Source organism: Gopherus evgoodei, chromosome 1, assembly GCF_007399415.2.
Source record: "Gopherus evgoodei ecotype Sinaloan lineage chromosome 1, rGopEvg1_v1.p, whole genome shotgun sequence".
Taxonomy (NCBI): Eukaryota; Metazoa; Chordata; order Testudines; family Testudinidae; genus Gopherus; species Gopherus evgoodei.
Genome location: NC_044322.1, coordinates 35873142 through 35886527, shown reverse-complemented (window position 1 = coordinate 35886527; position 13386 = coordinate 35873142). Strand labels below are relative to the sequence as shown.

At 36.8% G+C, this 13386-nt stretch overlaps 1 protein-coding gene across 5 annotated transcripts in view; it reads left to right on the top strand.

Annotated features, from left to right (window-relative positions):
• Positions 1 to 13386, top strand: part of PSPC1 (paraspeckle component 1) — a 120381-nt gene that overhangs the window by 73900 nt on the left and 33095 nt on the right. The window contains exons 7-8 of one of the 5 annotated variants that reach the window (XR_004000245.1): positions 10732 to 10852; positions 11789 to 11840. The exons of 3 other annotated variants lie outside the window; for them this stretch is intronic. The gene's annotated coding sequence lies outside the window, so the exon portion shown is untranslated. Of the gene's footprint in view, positions 1 to 10731; positions 10853 to 11788; positions 11841 to 13386 lie in introns of those variants that run through there. One more of the 5 variants, XR_004000244.1, reaches the window with a different exon arrangement.

Sequence of the window (13386 nt, the reverse complement as noted above, 5' to 3'; positions counted from 1 at the left end):
CAGGGAGAAGGAACCTTTCTTTAGGAAAATAACTAAACGTACCAGTGCAAAAGATGATTTAAATCAATGATTTTATACTGTAATTTGGAGAATTCAGATATATAATCACAAATTACAGTTTGAGTGCAGTCACGTTCACCTTTTAGAAGTGAGAAAATAATTGAAGATGCGGTGTGGACTAGGATGATCCACGGCATAAAACTAGTCTATATGAAATATATTTGGGGGGGAATAGTAAACTTTCATATTTTGATGGGTTTATGAGATGCCATATGCCATAGTACTTGGCTCTTTCATTTTGTTTTATTGGGAAATGCCACTTTATATTGCAATGGGATTATTCATTATAAAAAGAGTTTACCAACTGGTGTACCAAGAGAATTGAAATCAGGAGGTCCAGTGACCATTCTTAAGTCTGAAAGTGAACCTATGGGGTAAAATTGCAACTAATTATGTCAACATCTGAGGCAGTACAATGTCATCTATAGTAATAAAAGCATGCTTTGAGATGGGACAGGGGTAAAGCATAGCAATGTCAGAAATCAGAAAACAATTGAACTTTAGTGATGTTTGTACTTACTGAATATTGTGATTCATTTATATTCACTGTTTCTAGTCTCAGATTAAATAACAGATTTTAAGAATAGATGAGGGTTGTTCGTATTTTTTTCCCCTCACGGCAACATTATGGAGCAGAGCTAAGGTTGTTTAGGTGCCTTAACTGTGCAATTGTGTGCTTTAATATGTTGGATTTCTTTAAAGTTTAATCTTAACTCTGACTTTTCAGGGTTTGTAACACTTGCTTTGGGATAATTACAGCACTCTTGTAATGTTTTTATCCTTAAATTACTGATACGTGATCATAATCTTAGGCCCCAATCCTGTAAACATTTAGACTATGCTCAACTTTACTATAGTAGGAAAATTTTGCATACGTGTGTTTGCAGAATCAGTGTCTTAATGTAGATCTTGCATCTGGGAGTAATTATATATTCTCATATATAATTGTTTCTAAGACTTGGAAGAATTATAATGAATACATTTAACGAACCTAAATATTACTTAAAAAGCTTTCATAACATCTCTCTAAAAATTGGATATTTAGGGGACTTTCTAAGGCAACAGAATCAAGTGGTGTATCCCATTTGAAAGTTGATATCTTTTTTTTCCCATTGATACTACGTTTTTGTGACACATCAGAGCCTTAAATCTTTTACTGGTCTGGCATTGAATATAGAGTGTCTTGAGCCTTAAATCAGTATAATAGGATGGTGGGGAGGGAGACTTCCATATTTTAGGGGAAGGACACAGTTTTTTTTTGGAAAGCTGGCTTCAAAAATAAAAGTGGTATCTGTTATGCAGAAAGGTAACATGGCCTAGTGGATACAGCATGGGACTCAGGAGACCTGGGTTTTGTTACAAGCTCAGCCACTGGCTTTCTAGTCACCTCAGGCAAGTCATTTTCTGTCTTCGTATCTCCGTTTTCCTATTTGTAATATGGGGATAATGATACTGTGACCTTGTCTGTAAAGCACTCTGAGATCTACTGATGAAAAGCACTATATAAGAACTAGGTTGTTGTTTATTATATAATTCAGAGGGTTGGAGTAGTAAACCAACAGAAGTTGATTAGTGGGCAGCTGAAGAAGAGGAGGTCAAAGTGCATGGTAAATACAGTTTTATCATATGGTCTTGCAGGATATCACCTCCACCTATGTATTCTTCGTGTGTATCTATGTTATACCTTGTGTGAGTATGTGTATATTTTATTTTAACCTGTTAATTGAGGTTAAAAAGAGGGGTTGTGAGAGGCTTTGGTGTACTGTAATCCCTAAAAGTTTATGCTTTAACTTCATTATAAGAGTTCTGAACTATAATTATGCTAATGAGCTCCCAAATTTATGTTTGAATACACAATAATTGAGCTACAGAATATAAAATGACAATTCTAATTAAAAGTAGTAGGTGATATCTCTTCACTGCCTTATAGGATACTTAGAGAGATTCATGTGTAAAAAGCACCATTGAAAGATTAGATTTGACTATCATTTTTTCAGTCTCTATCTCCCTCTCATTCCCTTAAGAATCTGGAAGTCAAAAATTAAAAAATCAGGCAAGCAAACAAAAAAAAACCCATCCCAGACTAAGCTGATCCATCTCTTCATAAACTTTATCTGTGTAAAATTCTTCAAAATTTTAGAATGTTTATTTACATGTGCATTTAATGTACACAGAATAAGTAAACATATATATGGTATGCTATGGTGATTGGCTCTTTTAGGCTTTAATTAAGCCGTTCTTCAGCTATGAAGAAGGAAACTAGTTATTTAAAGGGTATTACTCATTACAGGGCAAAATGGGACAACTAGGGATTTCTCAGATCATCTTGTCACTGAAATTTGTTTTGGCAACAAACAGATCTATCTAGGTGAACATTTCATGAACACTTGAAAAGAGTCAGCTTATTTTTCATAATTGTAATGAATTTTTACTTTATTTTAATATTACGTGGTGCTGAAACATTGCATAAAACACAAATTGTATACTTAATAAAAGTTACGTTGGATTCCTGGTTTGACAAATGATGAGGATTATAATTAATACACCAAATACCTAGCAAATAAGAGTCACATTGGTCACAAAACTATAGTATGGTATGACCATTGTCAGTGCTTCTGGTGCTTTTGTAATCTTGTGATGTTAACGCTACTACTTTCTTCTTCATGGATGATAGTGAAATGGGTAAAGAATGGTGACATATAAGGGAGAGATGAAGACATAGCCTGGGACCATGCTGTAAATCAAAGGGCTGAAATCAGAACATGTGAAATTGGACATGTCTGTTCTATAGAAAAGTGGAATGTTAATACCATTTTAGAGAACTCTTCACTTCTTTATAGAAACAAACACTGCACAGCCCTGTTATCACTGTGCTGTTCTTACGACTGTCCCGGCAGAAGTGCTCCTTGGAATTCTACCCACCTCTGCAATAGCATTCATATCATGGTAGAAGCTGTAATTGGTGACTTCCAGAAGAAGAAGAAGAAGAAATACAGTTATAAAATTGCTTTGGCAGAAAAATGCCTCCTTCAGAGTTATAGGTATTTAAAAACTAAGGTATATTATTTTAATTCTCTCATTCCTATAAACCTTGAGTTTCTGCCAGTAACTAGTAATGTGACATCATTCTCAGTAAGGGATAGACTCAGTTAAATAGGAAATATAAATTGAACTGATTACCACATCCCAATTATACAAAAATGTAGATAAATGGAATGTGGCAACAGAGAGCTCTCATGGGTTTAAAATTCCATATAAATTATTTCAAGGCAAAAGCCATTAAGCTAGTATTACCAATTTTATCAAGTCTTTAAGTTTTAAAAACACCTTATACAAGTAAAGAAATGGAGCCAGACTGGATGAATGTGCCTCACTAGATACATCTCTCAAGTCTTCCAATAAAAAAGTGAGGTCAGAGTTAGGATTAAAACAATCCTTGCCTTTCATTCTCCAAAATACAATCTTATACTGTGTTTTGACATCTCTATTTACTATAATTTTAGTTTATTTAAGCTCTTGGTGGTGATAGGGCTTTTTCTAGTCATTTGCTGTTACAAGATTTTATACTGCCTTCACAAGCGAGAGAGCAGAAATAAGTCTTAATTACCACTTAAGAGTAAACCTGTTAAAGGTGAGTAGGAATGTAGAGTGAAGGAAGCATAAAGCTCATTGAAAGATTTGCTATTTTAGCACCACTCGGGGGGAAGAGGGGAACTGATGTCAGAAGAACAAACCATGCTGTAGTCTTGATAACAGCTTTATGTTCTATTCACTTTCCATACAAACCAATGTGTCAAGTTAAAGAAGGCTGTAGATTTCGTTTTTTGTAACAGTTCTCTTATGACTCAGCCTGAGATAAACTTATGAATTGAAAACTCTGTGCCCTCATAGCAGAGAAGTTTTCAAGATGGATCACAATGCATGCTAAATTATACTAGAATCAAACATAAGATTGGAGAGCATTCCTTGGTTTGCAGGATGGCAGTATACAGTGAAGGTTAGAAAAAGGTAGCTATTAAGCATTAGCTCTCACTTCACTGTCTATTCTACATGCTGCTTCAGATATATGTTTATTTTAAATGTATAGTCTATACTTTTTTGAGTAGTGTCCCTGTATGTGCTCCACTTCCGGTGCACCTGAGTCATATGCCTTTAACTGACAATTTTTGGTAGTAGTGCCTGTTCTGCCTGCTCATTTACACCGCACACACTCTCATGCCTGGTGTTGAGGCTATATGGGGCTATGTAGGCAAACTGCCTTCTGTTCTTTCAGAGTTCCCTTTGGTGTCTGTGTGCCTGTTCTCTAATATTTAGCTTTTTCTCACTTAATTACCTTATAGTGATAGTTGTTGGAACAATTGTTCCCTTTGGGCTTTTTTCCATAAAAAAGCCAAGTGTTTTATTCACAGAGACAGTTATATAGTTAATTTAACCCCCAGAAGGGGAAATCTGTGTTCATTAGTTTTTCTTGGACCTGCTGGGCTCCTATTCAAGAGGTGCCTCTCCTATGGTGAGGCTATTCCAATAAGTGATGGACATACTCAGTGCCTCTGCTGTCTGGATGATACTCTTCTCCCCAGTAAGTGCAGGATCTGCACTTCCTTCAAAGATAGATTTAAAAAAATAGAGAAAGTATTAACTCCTAATGATGGAGCAAGCTTTAGGTCCTGCTTTGGATGTAGGACCAACCCAACCATACACAGAACTCCCAGTATAGCTAGTTCCCCGTTCACATCGATGTCTCAGTCACTGGAGACTGGTAGAGAGGTAGATGGTACAGTGGCACAGAGTACATCTGTGGTCCTGATCTACATCAGGCTTTAACCAGGAGGAGGAAAGGAATAAATCTCATGTGCAAATATGGCTATTTAAATTATAACAAATTATATTATTTAATGAGCATCTGGCAGAAGAGCATCAAGACCAATTTAAATCCATTATACAAGAGGATCATCTCCTGGCAAAGGTACTCCGGGCCCCCTGGGATGGGGCACATAAGGCAGCACACTCTGATTCCACCGCAGTGGTTATGAGAAGAGCATCTTGGCTATAGCTGTCGGGCTTTCCAAGAGAGGTTCACAGTACTGTCGAATCCCCTTTCACGGTCACAGTCTCTTTGCAGATTTGATGGATGTGTATCTCCACATTTTAAAAGACTCAAGAGCGACACTGTGATCCCTAGGGATTTAAAGATCTGTAAATAAAAGATTTAGTAGGTCTGGTTGCTGCACAAAGAGCATACCAAGCCCTGTATTCAACATACCATAGGCCAGGGATATTCAATTATTTTTTGTCAAGGTTCACATTTCTTGGTGAAGGTATAGTAAAAGTCCAGTCTACAGAGTAAGTAATAAAAATAAGTAAATAAAAAGTTTTGGGATCTATACAAATGCGTCTGGCAGTCGGGATTTAGTCCATGATCCGCCTGTTTGACTGCCTCTCCCCTGGACCCTTTGAACCCACAGCCAAGAGATGAAAATCAGATGTTATGTCCACCAAATGACAGTTTTGATGACTTGGTTGAGAGTCTCAACCATCCAATCAACAGAAAGGAGGGTGGAAGTCAATTTGAGACTTCAAGTCTCTTGACAAATATGTAAAGCAACAAAAAATCAGGATGGTGACCCTGGCAGCAATAATTCCTTCATTAGAAGTAAGAGATTAGTTTGCAGCTTTCAACCTACAAGAAGCATATTGTCATGTCGCTATTCACCCTTTTCATTTTCTAATAACAAACACTACTGATATATGGCGCTCCCTTAAGGCCTATCTTTGGCACAGGATATTTTCAAAGATTCTGGCAGTAGTTGCCGCTCACCTACATCATTTGGGTATACTCGTGCTCCCATCCTAGACAGTTGGTTGATCGGGGCGGATTGTATCAGGAAGTGTTGATGTCAGTAAAGATCATGTGTTCCCTGTTTCACAGTCAGGTCCTTTAAATCAACCTTAAAAAGTCCATTTTGACTCCACTACTGTGTCTAGATTTCATAGCTTTCCTGGATGCAGTGACAGGCAGAATATATTTACTGTTGAGCAGATTTCTCACACTAGTGAATCTCATTTCAACAATTCAGGGTATTCCTCAAGTAACAGTAAGAGATTGTCTCCAATTGCTGGGACACATCAGCTTGTGTCATTGTAGGGCAGCATGCCTGATTACACCTCCAAAGTCAACAGGAATGGTTTCAGTTTTCAAACCAAGCAAACACAGCCTAGTCAGGTTACTGTCTGTTCTCCAGTGGGTTCTGCATTCACTCAATTGGTGTAAAGACCTGACCAAACCCTGTGTAGGTGTTCTGCTCTTGCAAATTCTGCCTACTGGAGTGATATCAGATGCTTAACTTTTGGGTTGCGTGGGCACATCTGGGACCTCATAAGGTATAGGGGAAAGCATCATTATAAGAATAGCTTCTCTACATCAAGCTTTTGGAATTGAGGGCCATCAAAAATGCTTCCTTACACTTTCTACCACTAATCAATTTGAAGTCAGTAAAGATAGTGACAGACAACTAGGCATTCATGTATTATATCAATCGTCAAGGAGGTGCACTTTTCCCAAATGTTGGTGCGGTAGCAGTAGAACTCTGGGATTGGTGCAAAACCAACAACACAGTCATCTCAGCTTCGTACTTCCGAGGTATTCAGACACCATGCCAGATGACGTCAGCATACATTTCTTTCTAAATTACTAATGGGATCTGAAAAGTCCTCCACAAGGTATTCTTACCTTGGGGGTTCCCGCAGGTCAGTCTGTTTGCCATAGCAGCCACTACAAAATGCATCAGGTATTGTTCCATAAGAGAGCTCAATCCTTAATGCCTAGGAGGCATGTTCCTCATCTCATGGACAAAAGGACTTCTCGGTCCATAACCACTGATACCATTTATTAAAGGTTCTCAGCAAAATCGAGCCAGAGTCATACCGATTGCACCAATGTGGCCAAGACAGGTCTGGTATCCCTATTTGATCAGATTCATCTCTTTCCCTTTGTGGAGGCTGTTGGTCAGTGCTCATCTCCTGACCCACGGTGCCAGTTGATCACTTCACCCCAACCAGCAGATTTTGAGGTTACAGGCTTGGTTCCTCATTGGTTCTCAGTAATAGTGATACCTTGTTTGTCAGATGTACAACATGTAGAATAGTAGAAAAGAATCTACAAGAAATACCTCTGGAAAATGGAAACAGTATTATCTTTGGTGTAACAATCACCAGATGTTGCCAATTTGTTCTCCTCTTTCCAGGGTATTGGATTCCCTATTGGAACTGAAAACATTGGGTCTTTCTCTAAATTCCATAAAAACTTTTCACATACCCATAGGGGTTTTTTTACTCTTCACTTACCCAGCTATGGCAAGATGTCTAAGAGGTTTGTCAAATATCTCCCCACAAAACAGAGATCTTACTCCAAGCTGGGACTTGAACCTAGTACTTGCCTTATGAAACACCCTTTTTAGCCACTAGTTAGATCTTCTTTGGTAGATTTATCAAAGTCGACAATCTTCCTGATAGCAATAACTTCTGCCTGAAGGGTGAGAGAATTGGGGGCCTTAATGGCAGACACAATATTTACAGTATTCACCAGAGAGAAAGTGTCACTACAGGTACTTCTAAGTTTTTTGTACCTACGGTGTCCTCAGAATTTTGTATCAACCCATTCATCTCCCAGATTCCCTCCCCCCCCCCCCCAAACCACACTGGACTACTCAGGAAACCATATTTGATAGCCTAGATATCATGAGGATGTTAGCCTTACACATAGTTAGGACCAAACCATTTAGAAGATCCCTTAGACTATTTATATCCATTGCAGACAAAAACAAGTATTCAGTAACTTCAGAACAGGTTATCAAAATTGATGTCCAGTTGTATTAAGATTTGTTACGACAGAACTCATGTTCAACCCCCTTCGAGAGTGGTAGCACATTCCACAAGAGCACAATCTACATCTATAGCCTTACTTAAGGATGTACCAATTGCATACATCTGTAGGGTGGCAACTTGGTATCTGATCATATTTTGTCTAATCATTATGCTTTGGAACCTGCAGCAAGATCAGATGCTGCTGTAGGCATAGAATATCTGGATTGGAAGGGACCTCAGGAGATCATCTAGTCCAACCTCCTGCTCAAAGCAGGACCAATCCCCAGACAGATTTTTGCCCCAGATCCCTAAATGGTCCCTCAAGGATTGAGCTTACAACTCTGACTTTAGCAGGCCAAGGCGCAAACCACTGAGCTATCCCGCAATGCAGTTCTCTCTTCGTGTTGGACTCTGCTCCGAACCTGCCACCTCCTTAATGGGGTACTGCTCACAAATTACCTGAAATGGAGAATCCACAGGGACACTACTCGAAGGAGAAATTCTGAGGACACCTTAGGTAAAAATCTTGGACACTTTCTCACCTTGTGCAATAACTGGAGTTTGAGATGTGTCCCCCTTTGGTGCTGCACTACCTGCCCTCGTTCTCCTCTGTTTCGGAGTCTGTGGGTCTTCGTGGTGAAGAAGGTACCGAGGGTGGCTTACCTATTCAGCCCCATAGAATCTTGGCACAGGGCACAAGGATGTGTGGGGTACACATGTGGGCTGAATGGGCACTGCTACCAGAAATCTCTGATCAAAGGTGTAGGGTACAAGCGCACCTGCAGTGAAGCATCAACAAGGGGACATATCTCAAAGAACTCCAGGCACTGCTCAAGATGAGTAACCTCTCTCTTCTTCCTCTACTATGTGGCTGATACAGGTGTGAACTATATAATTGATTTGACACACTAATACTTGATCATTATATTGAGAACTTCTAATATTTTGAAAGTGAAATTTTGTTGAGTGCTATATCCAGTACCAAATAATGCTTACAACAGTTCTGTATCTTTTTCTTGAAATATTTCAGTCTGGGTAACAGTTTTACAAGTAATAGTTTAATCTTGAAACTGGTATCAGCTGATCTGCACTTAGGTGTGATAGGGTGGGAAGAGGGGAAATCAGGTATTTTTGCCTCTTTCAGACAATACATCCAGGGCTAGTGCTGGGGAAGGTTGTTTTGCCATGAAAGCACTTTGACTTGGTCTGCCAAGGCATATGTAGGCATGGTACATTGCTGTTGATTGAAGGATGATTTTTTGGTTAATGGCATCAGACTGGGAGTGAAGAGACTTCTGTTCCCAGTTCTGCTACTGACTTGCTGGTTGATCTTGGGCAAATCAGTCCTTTTGCTTCAGCTTTTGCCAACTGTAAAATGGGGATAAAATTTACCACATTGCTCGGTTGAGCCTTTTTTTATAGACTGATAACTTTTAAGGTGAGTATGGGACATTATGGTTCTAGAATTTTATCATGTAATTCTTGCATCAAGCCCAGTAATTTGTGCTTGAACTAGAGTGTATCTTTTAGAAAGTCATCAAACATGTCTTAATTCATGTCTGCAAAATGCCTTGAGATGCATAATAATGTTACTAATATTGCTACTTTACTATTATCAGAACTTAAACTCACTTTATTGCCATCAGTGTGCTTTTCAATCCTCAATTATGACTTGATATTAGTGATTATGTCTCAAATTCCAGAAACTAAAAACTAAGGGTCAGATTTTTAAAAATGGATTTCAAAAGTTATTCCTAATTTGTAGTTAACAGTTTTACACCTATTTTAAAAATATTTCTAAAATAGTTTGAACTTTGATTTCTGGTTCTAAAGATAGTGGCAATTCTATCAGAATTGGTATAGGGAAAAAAAAGCAAGATGATAAACTGTTGTGATTTTACTCTGATAGCTCACAACTTGCCAGGCCGTACATGGATGTAGCATAATAGTAAACCTGAGAACCAGCCTCTTCTTTCTAATGTTACGTGGGTCATTAAATTCTAGCTCTAATATTTCACAAGATAGCCAGACTTAACTTTATCACTTGTTCCTTGCTTTTAGTAGTGCTGTTTAGATGATGGTCCAAGGCTGAATATCAGTTGTCCCAGATTTTGTACTAGTGCAGGTTTTGTCCCCTGGGAAGTCTTAACACAAACATATATATGCCTCCATCCCAACGAAATATGTATTTTGACTGTTTATTTGAAACATATATATTGCATTTTTTTCTGTTTGGTTTTTTGTGTAAGCTGTCAGGTAAGTCACATCTAGATGGGCCTATAAGATGTAAAGCATTTGTGGCATACACTGCCATTTATTAAAGATGCTTGTGTATTTTCTGTGGCTATCTTGAAATACTGGCTTAGTTCCTTGTTTCAGATCAAATTTAGAATTTTTTTATTTCAAGATTATAGTAGAAGCTTTAAATAGTTGTGTGCTTATATCATGATAAAGTAATGAATTCTTACGAAATGGAAGAGACTGCATACGCTAGTGAAGCAGTGACGGGAGTACAGGACTTCACTGCAATGGAAATAATTTCTTTCAAAATATAGATCAACTGAGATAAAATAAAATTTGGTCCAATTTTTTGACCTGTGTGAATTGGCATAAATTATATGCCTGCTGCTAAATGTATTTCCTATCTGTTCTCTTTTCATGCATATATGTATGTATTCTCAGTGTCTCTATAGATATTATAATTTTAAATTAAGGATTTAAAAGATGGGAGTTCTTTGAATAAAACTTCTTGAATTTGTTGATCTTTACAAAGACATGAAACACAGACCTTCCTTGCCCTTCCCCTAGAACATTCATGTCATGGTTTAAGAAGTTATAGCCCTACAAAGACTTTTCAAATCTGCTGTCATTATTTTGGAAGAGGATGTTAGAACACTGCCCTTACTTGGTACCTGCTGCAAAATGACAGGTAAGAAAAAATACACAGGAGGGAATGGGAAGCATTGAGTTTATTTGTATAAAGCAGCAATATTAAAATATTCTGAAAATTATTTTAATACTTTAACATAAGGAATGTATTTAAATAACTTAAATATTGCTTACTTTGAAATGCTGACCTGATCTATGAAATACGGATAAACTCAGACCACCTGTAATGCAGATTATGCAAAATTCAGAAATATCTCTTGAACTATTATTTTGTTTCCCCAAATTTTATAGTTTGCTGAAATTCAAATATGTCTTCTTAGCAATTAAGATATCCAGAGTTTAGCTACGCTTAAATACTTTTTGTATGATGGAAAACTTGTGCTTGTTTTGTAAATTTTACATAGTGTTACTAAAGTGTAAATATAATCAAATCTTCTCCTAGACTTCGTCTACACACAAATCTTGCACTAGTTTAACTAAAATCAGTTTTAAAATTCATGTAAACTGGTACAAAACTTTTTATGGAATGACTTAAATCTGTTTACCGAGTAGCTTATATCAATATAGTTTAATTTGATAAGGGATTGTTTTAAATTATAATGTAGAAATCAGTTGTAGGTCAAGTTTGCTGTTTGTATAGTGCTTACCAGTGGAATCCTGGCCATGACTAGGGCTCCTAGAAACTACAATAATACTGATAATTTAAGTAGATCCATGTTTGTGCTAGTTTAACTGAATCTATTTCAAAACAGACTTTAGGTAAATCAGAGCAAGTTCTGTTTGTAGATCACACTTTAATCTATGTTTCTGTAACTGGAAAAACTGTCATTCAAAATATTGTAGGAACGTAATTTTTAAAAAATTCTTTAAATTTATAAACACAATTTTAAGACCATGATTGATTGCACTGACTTTAGGTCCATTTCATTCTAAAATTTACTGATTTATTTTTCATTTGAATCTAATTATGTCACAGCTACACCTCAGAACGTTTGCAAGTGAGAGATTACCATGTTGGGGAAAAGGTTGTATATTCTCAGTCTCCCTCTTTGAGCAACTTTGTATTTCATAGCTATCTATTAATAATGTAATATATAATAATATGCTTGTGTACAGTTAACAGTTACGTGTAAAATTGATTCATATTAATCACTATGTGTGACCTTTTTGAATGGAAAAAGCCTCCTTATTCTTTTCACGATACAATTATCTCACATTGATAGTGTGGAAATTGTATCAAAGTCCCCTCGTTCATATGTAAAGTGTATAAAGAACTATTGTAAATACACACTGCTGTTTTCTGATAATTCCAACAGATATTTGTAATGAATTCTTACAAAAATCACTTGGTGATACATCGAAGTATTCCATTGATACACATTTTAAATCAACAGTCTGACCACACATTTTATTGACTCAGCAGAATAAACCAACAATTCAGACTCATTTCTGACAATCTTGAGAGCTAGTAGACCCAGATTCAAAATTTACCCATTTAAGACCAGTTGTTTCATATACATTTATTTTAAAATATACCATTTCAGTTATATTTATATATTTTTGAGGAAAGGGATAGTTCAGTGGTTTGAGCATTGGCCTGCTAAAGTGAGGGTTGTGAGTTCAATCCTTGAAGGGGCCATTTAGGGAACTGGGGTAAAAATCTGTCTGGGGATTGATCCTGCTTTGAGCAGGGGATTGAACTTGATGACCTCCTGAGGGCCCTTCCAACTGTGATATTTTATGATTCTACAATTTAAAATCCATAAAGCATTTTATAAATATTATGTCTTGTATCATATCTTCGTTACACATCACATGGCAAATGGAAATCTTTGTGATACAAAATGCATTGTCTTTGCTTTTTCACTGATCAATTTTTTTAACAATTTATTTTTGCTGGTCAGATCCAAAGCCCATTGAATACATTGGGAGGCTTTGCATTGACTTCAGAGGGCTTTAGATCAGGCTTTAAATTTAGGCAAAGTAGTTTTTGCTAACAATTGTAAGATACATGGTCTAACATCTAGAAATACCTGACTACAAGTAAATAAATTGTGGGACTTTTCAAGAATTATTATTTTTAATATCCAAAAATATACACGGTGCTGTAAATTCCATTCTGTCTTCAGATTTACATTTCCGTTGAATTATGTTGCGTAAAGCTCTGCAGCTGCTATATTTCAGGTTTCATAAATATTTTCAAATAAGTCCAAATATCCTTCAGAAAATAATTGCTTTAAATCCTGGCATGAATAAAATATGATCTAATAAAAGACTAAATATAGAGAATGAAATCTTTCCCTTGAGCATACTGTCTTTTACCCCACTGACGTTTGCTTTAACACTATTAAATCTCCCACCATTTTTTCTTATAATTAAAAGTTCCCCTAGAAAGAACATAATACCATATTCACCTTTCCTCATTCCTTTCAAGAATGATAATTTTGCAGATATCACCTAATCAGAAAACTGTAAAACAGATGGAAAATGTCTTTTCAACTCTCATAAGCCCTTCTCTGCCAATAAAAATGCCTTCTTTGGCATCAGTTGACGCAGTATTTATCCTTGATATAT